General features: G+C 39.4%; 1 protein-coding gene across 5 annotated transcripts in view; it reads right to left on the reverse strand.

Annotated features, from left to right (window-relative positions):
* Gucy1a1 (guanylate cyclase 1 soluble subunit alpha 1) overlaps positions 1 to 13,798 on the reverse strand; it is a 73,569-nt gene extending 59,771 nt beyond the window's left edge. For 3 of the 5 annotated variants that reach the window (XM_070012995.1, XM_070012992.1, XM_070012996.1), the window contains exons 1-2: positions 13,673 to 13,798; positions 13,261 to 13,334 (exon numbers count right to left, since the gene is read on the reverse strand). The gene's annotated coding sequence lies outside the window, so the exon portion shown is untranslated. Of the gene's footprint in view, positions 1 to 12,841; positions 12,973 to 13,260; positions 13,335 to 13,672 lie in introns of those variants that run through there. The other 2 variants (XM_070012993.1, XM_070012994.1) reach the window with 2 other exon arrangements.
* Positions 13,799 to 15,502: the final 1,704 nt, after the last annotated feature.

Raw genomic sequence — 15,502 nt, forward strand, 5'->3', positions numbered from 1 at the left:
AAGAGTATTGAAATGGATGATCCTATACATCTGTAGATAACTAAATGCACTGCTATTCCAGTGTGCCCTACTCTGAACACTATTTCCTCATGTGAAAACCAGCCATGGGAAAGGAATAGTGCTCTAAGGATCTGATGAAGATAATACATTCCAATCAGGGTTTAGAACATAGTTTAATAAGTGTTCACAATCACTAGCTGGATATGATGATATCTCCTTGGTGGTTACCTTGTCCATGACATAGGTGATCAAAAGTAGCAGGTGTAATCTGCACATTCCAAAAGGTCTCCATAGCAACATCCTGATGCTGTGAGTATTTCTCCATCTAATTTGTCCTGAATATGGTGAGCTATCCCAGAGACTGCATGTGATGATCAAGTCATGCTAATGGAATGTGTGCTTGTGTAAAGGTTTCCAAATTAGTAGATTTAGAGATTAGCATAATTTATCCTCAGAACTTGGGATCATCCTAGCTATCAATATAATTATTTACTCTAATCTTATTACTATCTAATAAATAAATAGCTTCAAATTCTTATATTTCTTAAACTTCAGTGTATATACAAGAGGTAAGTGCATCAGGCTGTTTTGCAGTAATAATAAATTATTTTCACTTTTCTTAATTAAGATTTTTATCCCTTTCCAGGTTCCAGTGACTCATACCTGTTATTCCAGTTATTCAGAAGGCTAAGAACTGAGGATCATGGTCCAACGCCAATCCAGTCAGGAAAATCCATGGAACTCTTATCTCTAATTAATTACGAAGAAGCTGCTAGTGATAGAGAAACTAAAACTACACAAACGTAGCTGGGTATGATGGAGGCATCAATAATCTTTATGTAAGCCTATGTGGCATATCAGAAATGAGTTTCTACAAAAAGCAATATTTAATTTTAGTTTTGTAGAATAAGAACAATGTAGACACAACAAGAAAAGGCATCCTAAGAGTATACAAGTATGTACAAAAGAGGAGGTCGTAGAGGCAGAAAAAGATGGTGATTCATAAGGTACGTCTAAGTTTAGTTTCTGAGGAGCCTCCATACTGATGTCCATAATGGTTACAGTAGTTTATATTCCCATCTACAGAACATGAGGGTTCCCATTTTCTCCTGCTTCCTTACCAGTATTTGTTGTTTGTTTTCTTGATGGCCACCATTCACTACTGGACATATATCTGGAGCAATGCAAATCAACACAAAGAAGATACCATCACACCATGTTTGTTGCAATGCTGTTAGCAGTAGCCAAATGGAGAAATCAGTTGGAGTGTCAATGATAGACGAATGGATAAAGAAGATATGGTACGTACATACCATAGAATATTACACCATTATTTAAAAATAAAATTATGTTATTTATAGAAAAATGGAATTGGAAAACATAATATTGATTAAAACAAACCAGGCTCAGAATATCTAATGTCACTTTTTTTCATATGTGGAAATTAAGCCTAAAAGACATGTATATTCATGGACATCTACATAGGTATATATACCTGCATATATGAATTGATCTCTAATCACAGAACATTACTCTAACATGGGACTATATAGGAGGATGAGGGAAGGGAAGAGTGAAAAGGAGAGGTGGAAGGTGAGTAATTTTCAAATACCTGCCAACTATAGATAATGACAACATTAGAAACCTCAGTGAAAGCTGTTGAACAATAGGAGATTGAAGAGGTAGAGAGCTGGGAAGAGGGTGAATGAGGAGAAATATGATGTAAAGCACGTATCAAAATAAAACAACAAATTCTGCTGAAATTGTTTTAAGAAGGGGAATGGGATTTTGCATTGATAGAAGGGATGAGGCTGATCAGGATATACTATATAATGAAATTTCTCAGGTAAATATATGTTAATAAAAAATTAGCAGCTGTGCACTGGGGGTTCATGCCTGTAATCCTAGTGACTGAGGATCTGAGATCTGAGGATTGCAGTTCGAAGTCAGCTCAGGCAGGAAAGTACCACTGCTGAATTAGTTCACAAATCTGTTTCTAAGTAGCATATTCTCGATTGAAGGCAGGAGGGAATACAAGAAAAGTGCCTTTTGATACCAGACAACATGCAGTTAAAATATGTATTCCAAGAGACCTCTCCTCCTCTCTCCCTCCTCCACACAATAAAGAAAATCATCAACCCATAAAGCTGAGATTCTTAGGAAGGATCACAATCAGAAACTTTTAAGGAAGATATATGGGGGATTCCCTTATGTATGCCCTGCTTGCCCCTGGCCAAAGCAGCAAGTGTGCTGCAGGTAGAAACCAGATTAAGGCAAGATGAAATCACAACACAAAGAGCAGAGGAATGAAAGGTTCTGTGAAGATGATTTGAGCTCATGGTTCACACATAATATTCAAACTATATAGATATAGTATATACTATATACAGCTATAGTATATACATACATACTATATATACTCTGTATACATATATACTGTAGATATATAGATCATATATACATATCACAAATACATAGAGAGCTAGATTAATTCAAAGATATATATATATGACTATATATAAAACAATATACATAAACACAATGGATGATTATTTGCCCATTAATGCAATTATGTCATTTGCAGGAAAATGAATAATGTTGGAGACCATGTTGAGTCATGTTATATTGAGAAAAATGAGGATTGACTTTTATTCTCATACATGGAATCTAGGCCTTAAAAACATGAATGACAAGAGTGTAAATTGGGACTATTTGGGGCGGAAAGCAGCTGGAGGTGAGAGTCCAAGGAGATGGTGAAGGAGGGATGGATAGAATTAGTGCACTTCACATTAAGGAAACCTGTACGAATTGTTTTTATAAGAGGGAGTATCGGTCTGGCACTAGTTGCTCATGTTTGCAATTCTAGCTACACAGAAGGCAGAGTTCTGATGATTGAGGTTCAAAGCCAGCGCAGGCAGGAAAATCCCTGAGATTCTTATCTCCAATTAATAACAAAAAGCCAGAAGTGGAGCTATGGCTCAAGTGGTAGAGCTCTAGTCTTGAGCAAAAAAGTGCAGGGACAGTGCTCAGGCTCAGAGTTCAAGCCCCAGGACTGGAAGAAAAAATGAATGGGAATAAGAAAGCAATAGAGGTAATGAATCTGATCAAATTGCACCATATACATACATGTACATACCACAACAAAAACTCTTTCTTGGATTTAAATATGCCAATAAAAAGAGGAAAAATATGATTTGCTCTCCAAACTCTTATCAAAAAGAATCACAGCTTGAGATTTTTGGAATCTGAGGACACAGAGAGAGCCTAAGAGCTACTCATAGCCAGTTACCATGGAAAAGAAGCAGAAATCCATTCTGAGGCAAAGTAAGTAATATTTTTTTGGTCAAGGCAGATGTGTAGGGGGTGGGAAGGAATGTTCCTGATAACTAATGTCTACAAATATTTTAATATATTTAACAAATAAAGTTTTACACTGGGAGTATGGTAGAAAGACAGCCTTGTCCTGGTCATATTTACAATAGTGTCAATGCCCACAATGACAGAACAATATCTTTTATTAATTTTTGTCATTTTGAATATTTGCAGTGTGATTATGTTCATCCAACCTCAGCCTTTGTTGCATTCGTAACCTTCCAACGATTCATGCAAAGTCCTATCTGGACAAAGCTAATGCTCACAAACACGCCATCTAAAAGTTTGTGTTACACTAATGGAGTTTTGAAATTCTTTGTTCCATGTCTTGTCAAATTAATTGGATGGTCCATAGCCCCTTTATCTATGAATATACATCTGACACATTTATCAGATCTGTCAAAATGCACACAGTTCTAAATCCAATTTATACCACATGGTTCTTTGCTATGTTTATCATGGTAAAGCCTAATTTATAAGGTAAGCACAGAGATTAACAATAATTTTAACAAGAAATGCTTAACACTGAATTTTTAACGACAACAATACATTACCACAAAAGCTATTTAGTACTTGAAAATTGTTTATTGTTGAAATTTCCCACTGTAACTGTTTGCTATAGGTAACTGAAACTACAGAAAGCAAAACCATAGATAAGGGGGATTACTGAATATAAAAAGCATTTCATTCAACTAAGTAGCACATACTTGAAGTTGAAAGATGATCACCAGTGGAGAATAAGCGACTAACCATGCATCTATATGTGTGTGTTTATGTGTGTGTGTTTGTTTGTTTGTGTGTGTGTGTGTGTGTGTGTGTGTGTGTTTATACCTTGTGTATGCTTATCCTGGAGTTTGAATTTAGAGCATTGCTCTCTCATTTGGCTTTTTGCTCACTGCTGGAGCTTTACCGTTTAGACCATATTTTCAGTCCAGCTTTTAGCAAGTTAATTGAAAATAAAGGTCTCACACACTTTTCTGCTTGGGCTGGCTTCAATGTTCAGACTCCTCTATAGCTAGGATTAGAGGTGAGCCACCAGTGCTGGGTGTGTTTTGACTATAACTAAACTTCTCTAGTAAAAGAATTAGCTGCACAGCTTTGCCCTCAACCAATTCTTATCTCTTCAAAAAAATAAGGTAGAAAGAGAAGAGAGAGAGAGAGAGAGAGAGAGAGAGAGAGAGAGAGAGAGAGAGAGAGAGAGAGAGAGAGAGAGAAGAAGAGAGAAATCACATCTAGGAGGTAGTGATAGGAAGATCCAGGCTTGGGATAAGTCTAAGACAAAAGTTTCAGAACAGTCCATGTTAAAAAACAAAAACAAAATGAGAAGTTTGCCTTGGGCAAGAAGCAAGGCCCTATTTGATAAGTAACTAAATCAAAAAGAGCTAGCAGCATGATTCAAATGAGAGAGCAGCTGCTTACCCAGCATGAGATCTCAAGTTCAAGCTCCAGAAGCACCAGAAAAAAATCAAGAAAGAAATGAGACAAGAAAATAAATATAGTATGCTAGAGCTATAGTTTACAAAGGCATAGCATTTTCCTTCCTGTCCCAACACCTTAATCACCCACATAAGTACAAACAATTTACTAATCATCTCCCTGTAGTGCTCAGCACCTTCTGCCTAGTACCCTCTCCCCACCACAATCTACATTTTAATCCCAGGTATCAACATCATAGACTTGTTTTAAAATCTCAGCTGAGTCCTGGATCATGTCTGGATCACTTTCCTCAATTTCTCTATCCTGCATAACTGCATCCCTTCTCCTTAGATCTTTAGAAGCAGCTGATGAAAACTTTCCACAGTGCTTCAGTGATGACATATATAACCCTGAGACTGTTCTTACTTTGTTATCTGCCCTAAACAGACTCAAAATTCTTCAATTCAGGAACTAATTTAGCTTGTATCTCTCCAGTGACAAGTATAATCTACAATAAACTGTATTGAGAAAAGTGCAAAGAGAGACTGATGTGCTAAAAATAAGATGGTAAATTACTAAACAGGAAATAAGCTAAAGCTCTTCAAAATTGCAAAAAAAAAAAAGTACAAAAGGCCTTTTCAATCTCTGCAGTGAGTGCCAAATAAAGTGGTAACAATGGCATTTTTATTAGATATTATAGGAAGTGTTCTGCCTCCCAGGCAGAGTTGTGATGTAGAAATTAAAACAGTGGGTCATGACTGGACAGGCTTAACTATGCTCTCCTATGTTTCATCGCTGTTCTTTAGAAAAGTAATGTTCTCATTGATTTAAAAACAGGACAAAATTGAAAGTGACAAATATAAAACCCTGAATATGAAATGATATAAAATATTCTAGATGAGTGCCAATACATTAATAGGAAGAAATAATACTACAAAGTACCAAAAGTATTTGTGGATAAAAATGCTTGTTAAAATAATCCTTAAAAGTTAATGTGATTGGCAAGGTTTGGTGGTTCATACTTGTAATCATGTGTTCCCAGGAGACTAAGATCTCCAGGATAAAGGCTAGGAGTCAGCCTGGGCAGAAAATTCCTCCAAAGTCTTTCTCTAATTAATCAACAAAAACCCAGGCTGGAGGTGTAGCTCCAATGGTAGAACACGAGTAAGGCAAATATAAGGTCCTGAGTTAACAATCGAGTATCACCGAAGGAAAAAAAAAATGACAATTATTAAGACGCAGAGGATTAACAGAATATGAAGAACCTAGCCAGGTAACCCAATTTTCAAAGTAAAAAATGTATATGCACTAACTTTAGCACTTAGCCCTGGGAGCTTGACATGAACTTCAGGCCTACTGTAGGGAGATTCTTTAAAATGTAGTATCAGCATTTAAAATGAGAAGTAATATTATCTTAATCCAGTGAGAGATTACAGGATTGTGTGACATATCAAATATCAATGTAAAGGAATTTAGTGATTTCCTTTTATTTTTAATAAGGTCACTTGCTTCATGTCTGTTCTTCAAAGTGAAAATACACTGCAACAAGGTATTTGACCAGGTCTAACACCATACAGTTTTGAGCTACACAAAGGAAAAAAAGGAGTTACTTGACTATGTGCCCTGTAAAACAGCCTTCAAAAGAGTACTAAGTCATGCACTAGATAAAAGCAAGAAAGATCCTGACAAATGTCTTCCAGTTCAGTGTCTTTGAAGCCTTCATTAGAAACTGAAAAACTCTTATTGCCTCTTATCTTCAGGAAATGGTAATCTGTTTTATAAAACCAAAATCACCCAGACCTACAACTTTCCAGAATAATAAATGAACTGAAAATAAAGGTTAAATGTAATTACATTGAAGTATACTTTAAAGTTCCAAATGGAGCTGATAATGGTGACACATACCTTTAAGGCCAGTACCTGGAAATTTAAGGCAGAGGATAGTGAGTTTCAGAGCAGCCTGGACTACAGCATGGCACTGTCTCAAAAAGTAAAATTGAGGGGCTGGGAAGGTGGCTCAGTGCTAGAGTGCTTGCCTTGAATGCATGAGGCCCTGGGTTCGATTCCTCAGCACCATATAAGCAAAAAAAAAAAAAAAAAGCCAGAAGTGGCGCTGTGGCTCAAGTGGTAGAGTGCTAGCCTTGAGCTGAAGAGCTGAGGGACAGCGCCCAAGCACAGAGTTCAGGCCCCACAACCGGACCCCCCCCAAAAAAAAAAAAAAAAGTAAAATTGATTTTCTAAGGCTGTAAACAGCCAAACAAGCTGGGCTGGGCAGCTGATTTGAAAAATAAATGTCTCATACATGTAATCCCAGCTACTCAGGAGGCCGAAGTCTGAGAATACCACTCTAAAGCCAGTCTGTACAAAAAGTTTGCCAAACTTAGACTCCAATTAACAAGCAAAAAGCCTGAAGTAGAGGTGTGGCTCAAGTGGCAGAGTGCCAGTCTTGAGCAAAAAAGCTGAGCTAGAACTCAAAGGTTCAAAGCCTTCTTCTGTACTGAGCTCAAGCATCAATACAGATAGATAGATAGATAGATAGATAGATAGATAGATAGATAGATAGATAGATAGATAGATAGATAGATGAAGATAAGCCATATAATATGACTGAAAAACAGAAAAAATATGGAAAGAAGGAAGGAAATGAGAAGAATGGAGATTATTTTTTAAGTTTAATTTTCTATATACAAATGAACTCAGGAGATCAGATCTGGTCAGCATCATATTGGCCACGTGGTTGGTTGGTAGAGTCTGGCATTTTGTCTTCATATTGGGAGAAGGAATCCTCTTGCCCAATTACTGGAGGCAGGACTGAGCACTGATAGGCTGCTGAATCTGTCAGTCCAGTGCCTAGCACTGGGAATTTCCTGTGGATCTGCCCTCAGCACAGACCTATTTGGACCCTGACCCACTCAGCCGCCATGATGCCGTGCACGTCTGTCTCTGTGATTGTCTCCTGTGTACTGTCTCCTGGCTCGTCTCCAGTCAACATGGCGCTGAATTGGAGTATTGGTATTGTTGGTATTGTGTTTCCTAGCGTGTTATATGTATTTGGAGCCTGCAGGCCTTTGTAACAACTGGCTGCCAGCAGCCTGCCAACTGTATAATAATGACTCCAATATTCTATATTTTAAAATGTGGCTTTGGGGATGATTCACATTACAACGCTAATCCCACTAACCCAGTGGCCCTAGGATGGTGTTCTATGTTTACTCATAGGGACCACATTTAATGAAAAACAGGAGTCCATCCAAAGGAGAAAATGCTTGATGGTATAATCCACTAAACTATACCAAATAAAAATAGGCAGAACTGCCAGGCACCAGTGGCTCACACTTGTAATCCTAGCTACTTAGGAAGCTGAGATCTGAATATTGCAGTTTGAAGCCAACCCAGGCAAGAAAGTGAGACTTTTATCTTCAGTAAACAATCAAAACAGCCAGAAGTGGAGCTGTGGTTCAAGTTGTAGAGTGGTAGCCTTGAATAAAATCAGATCTGGGAGAGACCAGGCCCCTAGTTCAAGCATCAGGACTGGAACATACACGCATGTATACACACACACACACACACACACAGAAACAAAATGGGTGAAGTAACTGCATATTATTATTAAAGTCTACAGGAATTATTACATGTGAAAGAATTTTGTATAAGCATTCCAGAAAGAGAAATTGACCTGAACATTCCTAATTTGAATTAGGATACACAGATCATGTACTAAGATTATGAACAGACTAATTAACTAATAAATGTCCAGAATATTTACTATGCAGAATTTTATACAGAATAACTAGAAGGAAAAAAGCAATCACTTTATAACCCTATGAATTATTCCTTAAACTGTAGTTGGAGGTGACTTATTTGTCACCGAGGAAAGGACAAAGTTGTATCATTTTATCCAGCTGCGGCTAAGGTTGGGAAGAATGGGTCTGATGTGCCGAAAAAGAAACCTGGGGTTAGATGGACTTGAAATTACTGCCCAAAATGAGTGTGATAAAGAGAGGAATGTTAGAAAATGAGGGTAGTCAAATAAAGAGAGAAGAGGGTGCTAATGGCAGTGAGTTAGTGATATATTGGAAGAACAGAAGACTGTTGTCAAGGAAGAGTATCAGAGTTTTGGATAGTTTCACTGGGGCTCCAAACTGCTGAAAAGGCCCAGGGGTTGAAGAGTATCTGAAGAGAAGACATGGAGTCAAATATTTGGAAGTCAAACCTTACACTGGTTTGCTCATGCTGAATGAAATCCTGAAAACTCATAGCATTCCAATACTGAACATCCATGGCCTGTCAAAGGGCAGAAAGAAAACTGCAATTTTAGATTGTCAAGAAAGGAGGAATATTTGGTAGGTCAGTATGCACTGGAAATGGAAAGAGAGGAACAAAAAATAGTGGTTGTAAACAATCAGTGACTGAAACACCAGTTTCCAAGCAGGGCTGAACAGGCTTCAAACTCTGTCAGAGAATAGCACTGGAGTGCTTATACCAAAATATTCCATGCAAGGCACTTGCCAAACAAGTGCTGTCCTTTATGTCATAGAGATAACTTACAGCTTCAAGGCACAAAAGTCCTTAAGGCCGTGATAAAAAAAGGACAACAACAATAATTAGCTTAGACACCTACTGTGTCATTCCATTCCATCAAGGTGAGTCCCAGGGTGGAGAATGAGAGCTGGGGGGGGTGGGGGGTGGTACACAGAGAGAGAGAAAGAGATCTAAAATTGGCAGGAAAAGCGGACTTTTAAGTAGGCACTGTTAATGTAATGTGGCATCATGCAAGAGGCTAGGAAGATAGGGTGAACGTAGAGGAAGTATTCGGGATTGGGAAGTGAGTCCCCCTTCCTTTTCCTGGAGAGTTAATTTCTAAGGCCATTGTTTGGCCTCAACTTCCTGATCATTCTTCGCATGCATGGTGAGACCCTGGAGTTGGTATATGAGTTAGACTTGGCTTTACTTTTATAAAAATAGGAGAGTATGTTGACATGCATATTTTGTTAGTGGTAAGAACGCATGCCAGGTAAGAGAGGCCAGAAACTATAAACAATGAGTCTCACTTCCGTGGAAAGGCAGACCACGCCCCAGAGCCTTTTCAGTTTTAAAAGGTAGTACTCTGTGGGCTTATAGAGAAGATGGCCAGAGACCCCTGCAATCAGTTCTAAATTAAATTTGCTCATATACTTTAAGCCTCTTCCTACTGACCCCCAGGCTACAGGAAGATGAGATCTACTGGGCCTGAACCCAGTGGAGAGGAAATCAAAACAAAACAGACAAGGTATTTCAAAACTGCCCAGGAAAAAAAGTATGATTTAATATGGCCAAGAAATTACTCTACCCCCAGTAAATCAATTAACTCCTTTATGGGCAAAGAAATTGGCTCAAGAAAAGGATTAAAAATTGTCAAAAAGCTCTTTTTGTATCAGGTCAACATGGAGACATGCAAAACAAATTATTCAGTACTAGCAAGATGAACCAAGAAGGGACAGCATTGTAATTAGCAGTGTTAAACAAAAACTAAATGTTTCTAGCCGAGTGATGGTAGCTCATGCTTGGATTCCTAGCTTCTTAGGAAGTTGAGATGTGAGGATCGAGGTTCAAAGCCAGCTTGGGCAGGAAGTCCATGAAACTCCTAACAATCAAAAAACCTAAAGTAGAAATGTGGCTCAAGTGGTAGAGCACTAACCTTGAGGAAAACAAGCTCAGGGACGATGTCCAGGTCCTGTGTTCAAGCCCCTGGATACTCCCTTTCCCCCCATACAAATGTTTCTCTGAAGTGTGAAATAGTAAAACTTACTTGGACAAATATTTCTAATTGATTGACATGAAAACAATGCCATAGCCACACATTGGTGGCTCACTCCTGTAATCCTAGCTACTCAGCAGGCTATCTGAGCAAGGATTGAAGATAGCCTGGATGAAAGTCCCTGAGATTCTTACCACCAATAAAATGAGCTAAAACCTGGAAGTATTGGTAAAACACCAGCCTTGAGTGAAAAAAGTCATGCAAAAGTGTGAGGCCCTGAGTTTCATCCCTAGTACAGGCATGAGAAAACAAACAAAACCGAACAAAAAAACAGAACCATAAAAAGTTAAATATCCTACACTAGAGAAGAAAAGCCAAGCAATTTCCAAGTGAATCTGACAAAGAGATTAGCTCCATCACATTTCCTAAAAGGTTTCCCACTATTAGCATTTCAGGGCTTGTTTTATGTAAATGTTACTGTACCTTTCCATTTCTTTTCACAGGCAGATATTCATTCCTAATACTGCCTATTTTTCTACTTGGAAAAAAAGAGTAATTTGGGGTTTGGGTGGATACCTATTATACTAACTTAAACTATCCTGTAAACAAACTCTTTCTGTATGTGTTGTTAGCAAATGAAAATATAGATTAATTCTTTGTATGGTTTTTGGCAAAATTCAAATGTACACATATTCTAGTGGGTCAATAAAAATAATAGTTAAAAGACAAGATTTTGAAAGTCTGAGAAAATATATATAAAAAATCTATATTTTGTTTCCTAAATAGCTTATTGATATATTATTCATAATAATATGTTTGTGTTCTTGATTAGGTAAGACGTGGTGAGGAGTTTCAACACTGTATTTTGAAGTTTTTTACACTTCTCTTTACTTTTAGGTTGCCAGATGTAAATCAAATATCTGCAATCTTTCCTTGTTCTCAAAAGACAGAAACCCACCTTAATGCAGTTATTTTATATCTGAATATACACAAACATGGGATCTTTTGAATAGAATATCCTGTCCTTTAGAAACACTGTGCCCAGTACAAGTACTTTATATTTCAGGAAAATTATTTTTATTTTGTCATATTCTAAAAAGATCTTACAGTATATAAAAAAGAAGATATCCATCCATCCATCCATTACAAATTTCCACTAGTTCCACAGAACTTACTTTGGTAACTGATACACTTTAAAACATACAAATAAGTCTTTTATAGAAAATGTTTAATTATTATAACATAATTTTAGAAGCTTTCCTACTAGTCTAAAACAGCAAATCTCATGCGGAGAAGCCTATTGTTTTGAGAAAAAAGTGTGGATTACATACTTTTAACTGCACACTACTACTGGATCACAGCTCTCTTTTCTCTATCTGGGGACGCTCTTCTGTCACTCTAAATCAGGAGCAATTCCACCTTGAGTTCAAGACCTCTGAAGCAGATCCACAGACCTGTCATTTTTAACTCCACAGATAACACACTCACTATATCTTGACAAGTAAACTTTGCTTTGGAATGCTAGACCTTTCTGTATTGTTGGCTACCATTGATTTCTACCACCCTTCATAAAGGAGTTGTAGAAATGATGACTCCTGAAGAAAATCGATGCATAACCTCTTTAGGAAAAGCAGCAGATTACTTGTACCTTCTGAACCAAGTTACAAAAATTCTTATAATTAAGCACTTCAGTGTTGGTGTGTAAGTAACAGGGAAGTTAACAGTTTAGATGTATAGAGACATTTAATGAAATCACAACTAAAAGACCGATCCTAAGGAATTACTATCAATAAATTACAAATAAAATTCTAATTTAAAAAATCTATCCTTAGACCTAGTGGGGATTTAAGACGTTGGAAACCAAGATGCCTACAAGTAGTCACGTAAGAGGACTGCTTCACTTCTGTCTTCCTTCAGGAGATGTAAACTGTTTATCAAAAGCAAAATGAAGGAGCAGGAGCGACCATGAGAAAACCAGGGAGCAAAGGAAAGGCTCAGGGAAGCCACAGCCTGGAGTCACATGACCACACTGCCAGGCTGTCCTTCACACAAATGCCATCTAGAGATAGCTCCTCGGACAGGGCGCAGGCTGTGCATGCACACAAGAGGTGTGGGGAAGGTGAGGAAGCCCTGCTCCCCATCATCCATAATGCCAGCAGTCGAAATCAACACAGAAACCAGGCTAGTAAAGTGACGCGCGCGCTCCCCCACTTTGCAGACACCCCAGCAGCCGGCTGGAAGTTTTCAGGCTACTCTTCTCGGGGCAATCCAGAGACCACGGCTGGGCTCTGCACTGGGGAAGGGCGAATTGCTTACCCACCCCTGGCAGCACACAGGACGAAGTCAACCCCAGGCGCGGCCACCCGCCTGGCGGGCTCCAAGGTCCCTGGGTGCACTGGAGCGAGAAGAGAAGCCGTGGCGCTGAGCTGAGCTGGTGGACTCCAGGAGCTTGATGCCCAATGTGGGGAGTCCTGCAGCCCTGCGCACCCCGCACGTTCTCAAGGCGCGGCCTCGCGGGGCGCAGCCTCTGTGTCCCTGCTCCGCCCTCGGGGGGGCCCCCCAGCTTCTCTGCAGCGTGGGAACCGCGCCCCTGCTCTCCCGGTGCTAAGCAGCTGGAATCGTTGGGACAGCTTCTTCCCAGGATGGGAAGATGAAGGAGCCCAGCCAAAGGCCAGGGAGAGGGTCTGCCTCGCTGAGGGGACCGCGATCGACAGGAATGCCCCGCGCCTACTTACTCAATGGCTTCCCAGACCTCCAGAATGCGTTCCCAGATAGCCGGCAGCTCCAAGGCACGCTTTGCGAATTCGCACTGTGAAGGCAGAAAGAGGGAGTCAGCGGCGCGCCACGGTGGGCGGCTGGGACGACCCTGCGGTGGTACCTGTGGGTCCCCAAGCGAATGCACCTGGGCACCTGCAGCCCCTTGCTCACTTTGGCCAGCCAGTTCAACAGGCTTGGTAGGACGCGGCGTACCAGGGAGAGCCCATTGCTCCCAATGCCCAAGAAAATCAGTCCTGGCCTAGGTTTCTGAGTCTTTGGGCATTGCTCCTTAAGATGACCCTAGAGGATCCCTTGTGGTTCCTTTCCCAGCCGCCTTAGACCTGTTTTCCCCTTCCCTGCATCGAAAAGGAAAGTAGTGGCCAAACCCACCATAGCGAGGTCACGCCAGGCCCGGGTCACTGGGCTGCAGGCAGCGTCCCCCGCAGCAGGTGTCCTTGGTTTGGGTCTGCTCCCCAGGCTGCCGGCTGCCTCCTGCTTGGGGGTGTAGCCCTGGAAAGTGTGTAAAGCCTCTTGCAAGTCTGCTTGTGGAATACTGGCTGCTTTGAGTCCCACCCACTAATTCCAGCCTAGCCTAGGGCCAGAGAACTGAATCCCCATTTCTGCAGCCGCCCAATCGCCATCCCAGAAATTACTCCAGGGAGGCAGACACCGTGGAATGGGTCAAAGGAGGGGTCAAGAGAAAGAGATAGGGGATTCGAGGAACATTTGACACAGTTAAAAACAAACCAAAACAAAAGAAAAATATATTCTTTCTCCCGGTCCACAAGAAGAAAACTGTAGTTTTCCATAAGTAAAAACTGCAACATTTTTACTGAGAAATTGATAGCTAATGAGATGGGTTTCTTTCCCTATATTTCAATTTTGAAACCAAGCTTCTCCTTTGTGAATGTATTCTAAGGTTACAGATATTTTATATCCTGAGAGAGGTCTGCTTCTGCTGACCTCAGTGCACACACAGACACACACAGATATCGTATGATACACACACACACACACACACACACACACACACACACACACACACACACACACTTTTCCTTTAGTACACAGCAAAATAGCTGGAATGGTTTATCTACCTTCAATTTTTTCTCTGCCTTGTCAGAAAATTCTGGTTCTTCACTAGTAATCTTAAAACATTTGTCCTTGGAGTAGTTGGATTTAACCCAAAGACAGAAACAGAGAAATTTGCCCATAGTAACAATGAAGCAGCCCTGTTATTTTTAAATTAAATGGTATAAGTGCATCAAAGAAGATGAGCTATACTTCCTTAGAAGAAAATAGTTCCTAAAAAAACAACAGAGACATTATGTCTTAAAGGATTTGCTCATATCTGGAAAAGGATGAAATTGAGGAAACAGCTTTTTTTTGATGGAAGCAAACACAGGGGCAATAATAAGAAGGAATAGGTGACTGACACGGTTGAATAGATACTTATTCATGTACAGAAAAACATGGGGACATTTGTTGGATCCAAAAGTTATGATTTGCCCAGCCTCTATTTATGAGATTGTGTAAAGACTTGGTCATATTATGTTCCCTTTGACCTGACCCTTATCCTTTCTGTCTGGACCATGATTTTCTTACCTCATCCATTTTTATCTTTATCATATAGCAGCTATATGACATAGCATAGATAGATAGATAGATAGATAGATAGATAGATAGATAGATAGATAGATAGCACAAACTCCATTCTAAGTACTCTAAAGAGTTCCTTGTTATTAAGAAAAACTTTTCTAACCTAATTGTCTAGCAATAAATGTGTCTTATAACAGGGGTTGTATAAAACAACTACTGGCAAGTAGTGTTCTTTGAACTACAGACCCTGGCTAAATATATTGAACCTGAATATTTATTAAAATGAATTCTTAGGTGAATATAGTCAAAATCCTTTATATGCATGTGTGAGAATGGAACAATGATACTTGGTGAGAATACTTTGGGAAGGGGAGAAAGGGTTAAAGGGAGAATGACAAAGGGGTGAGCCTGATCAAAATACATTATACCCATAATGGACATGTCAAAATGAAATTTCCTTGCATTACTAATTGTTGCTAACAAAGTGTGAACAATATTATGTGATTCATAAATGTATATGTGTGTGTATGTGAGAAGCACTAATCTAAAATTAACTCATAAGTAAATATGCTTAAGCTTAAAATGGGTTTTATGAATCTTTCTAAATCTAGTGTTTTAGAA

The sequence above is a fragment of the Dipodomys merriami genome, unplaced genomic scaffold, assembly GCF_024711535.1.
Source record: "Dipodomys merriami isolate MVZ:Mamm:240054 unplaced genomic scaffold, mDipMer1.0.p SCAF_9, whole genome shotgun sequence".
In the NCBI taxonomy this organism is placed as follows: domain Eukaryota; kingdom Metazoa; phylum Chordata; class Mammalia; order Rodentia; family Heteromyidae; genus Dipodomys; species Dipodomys merriami.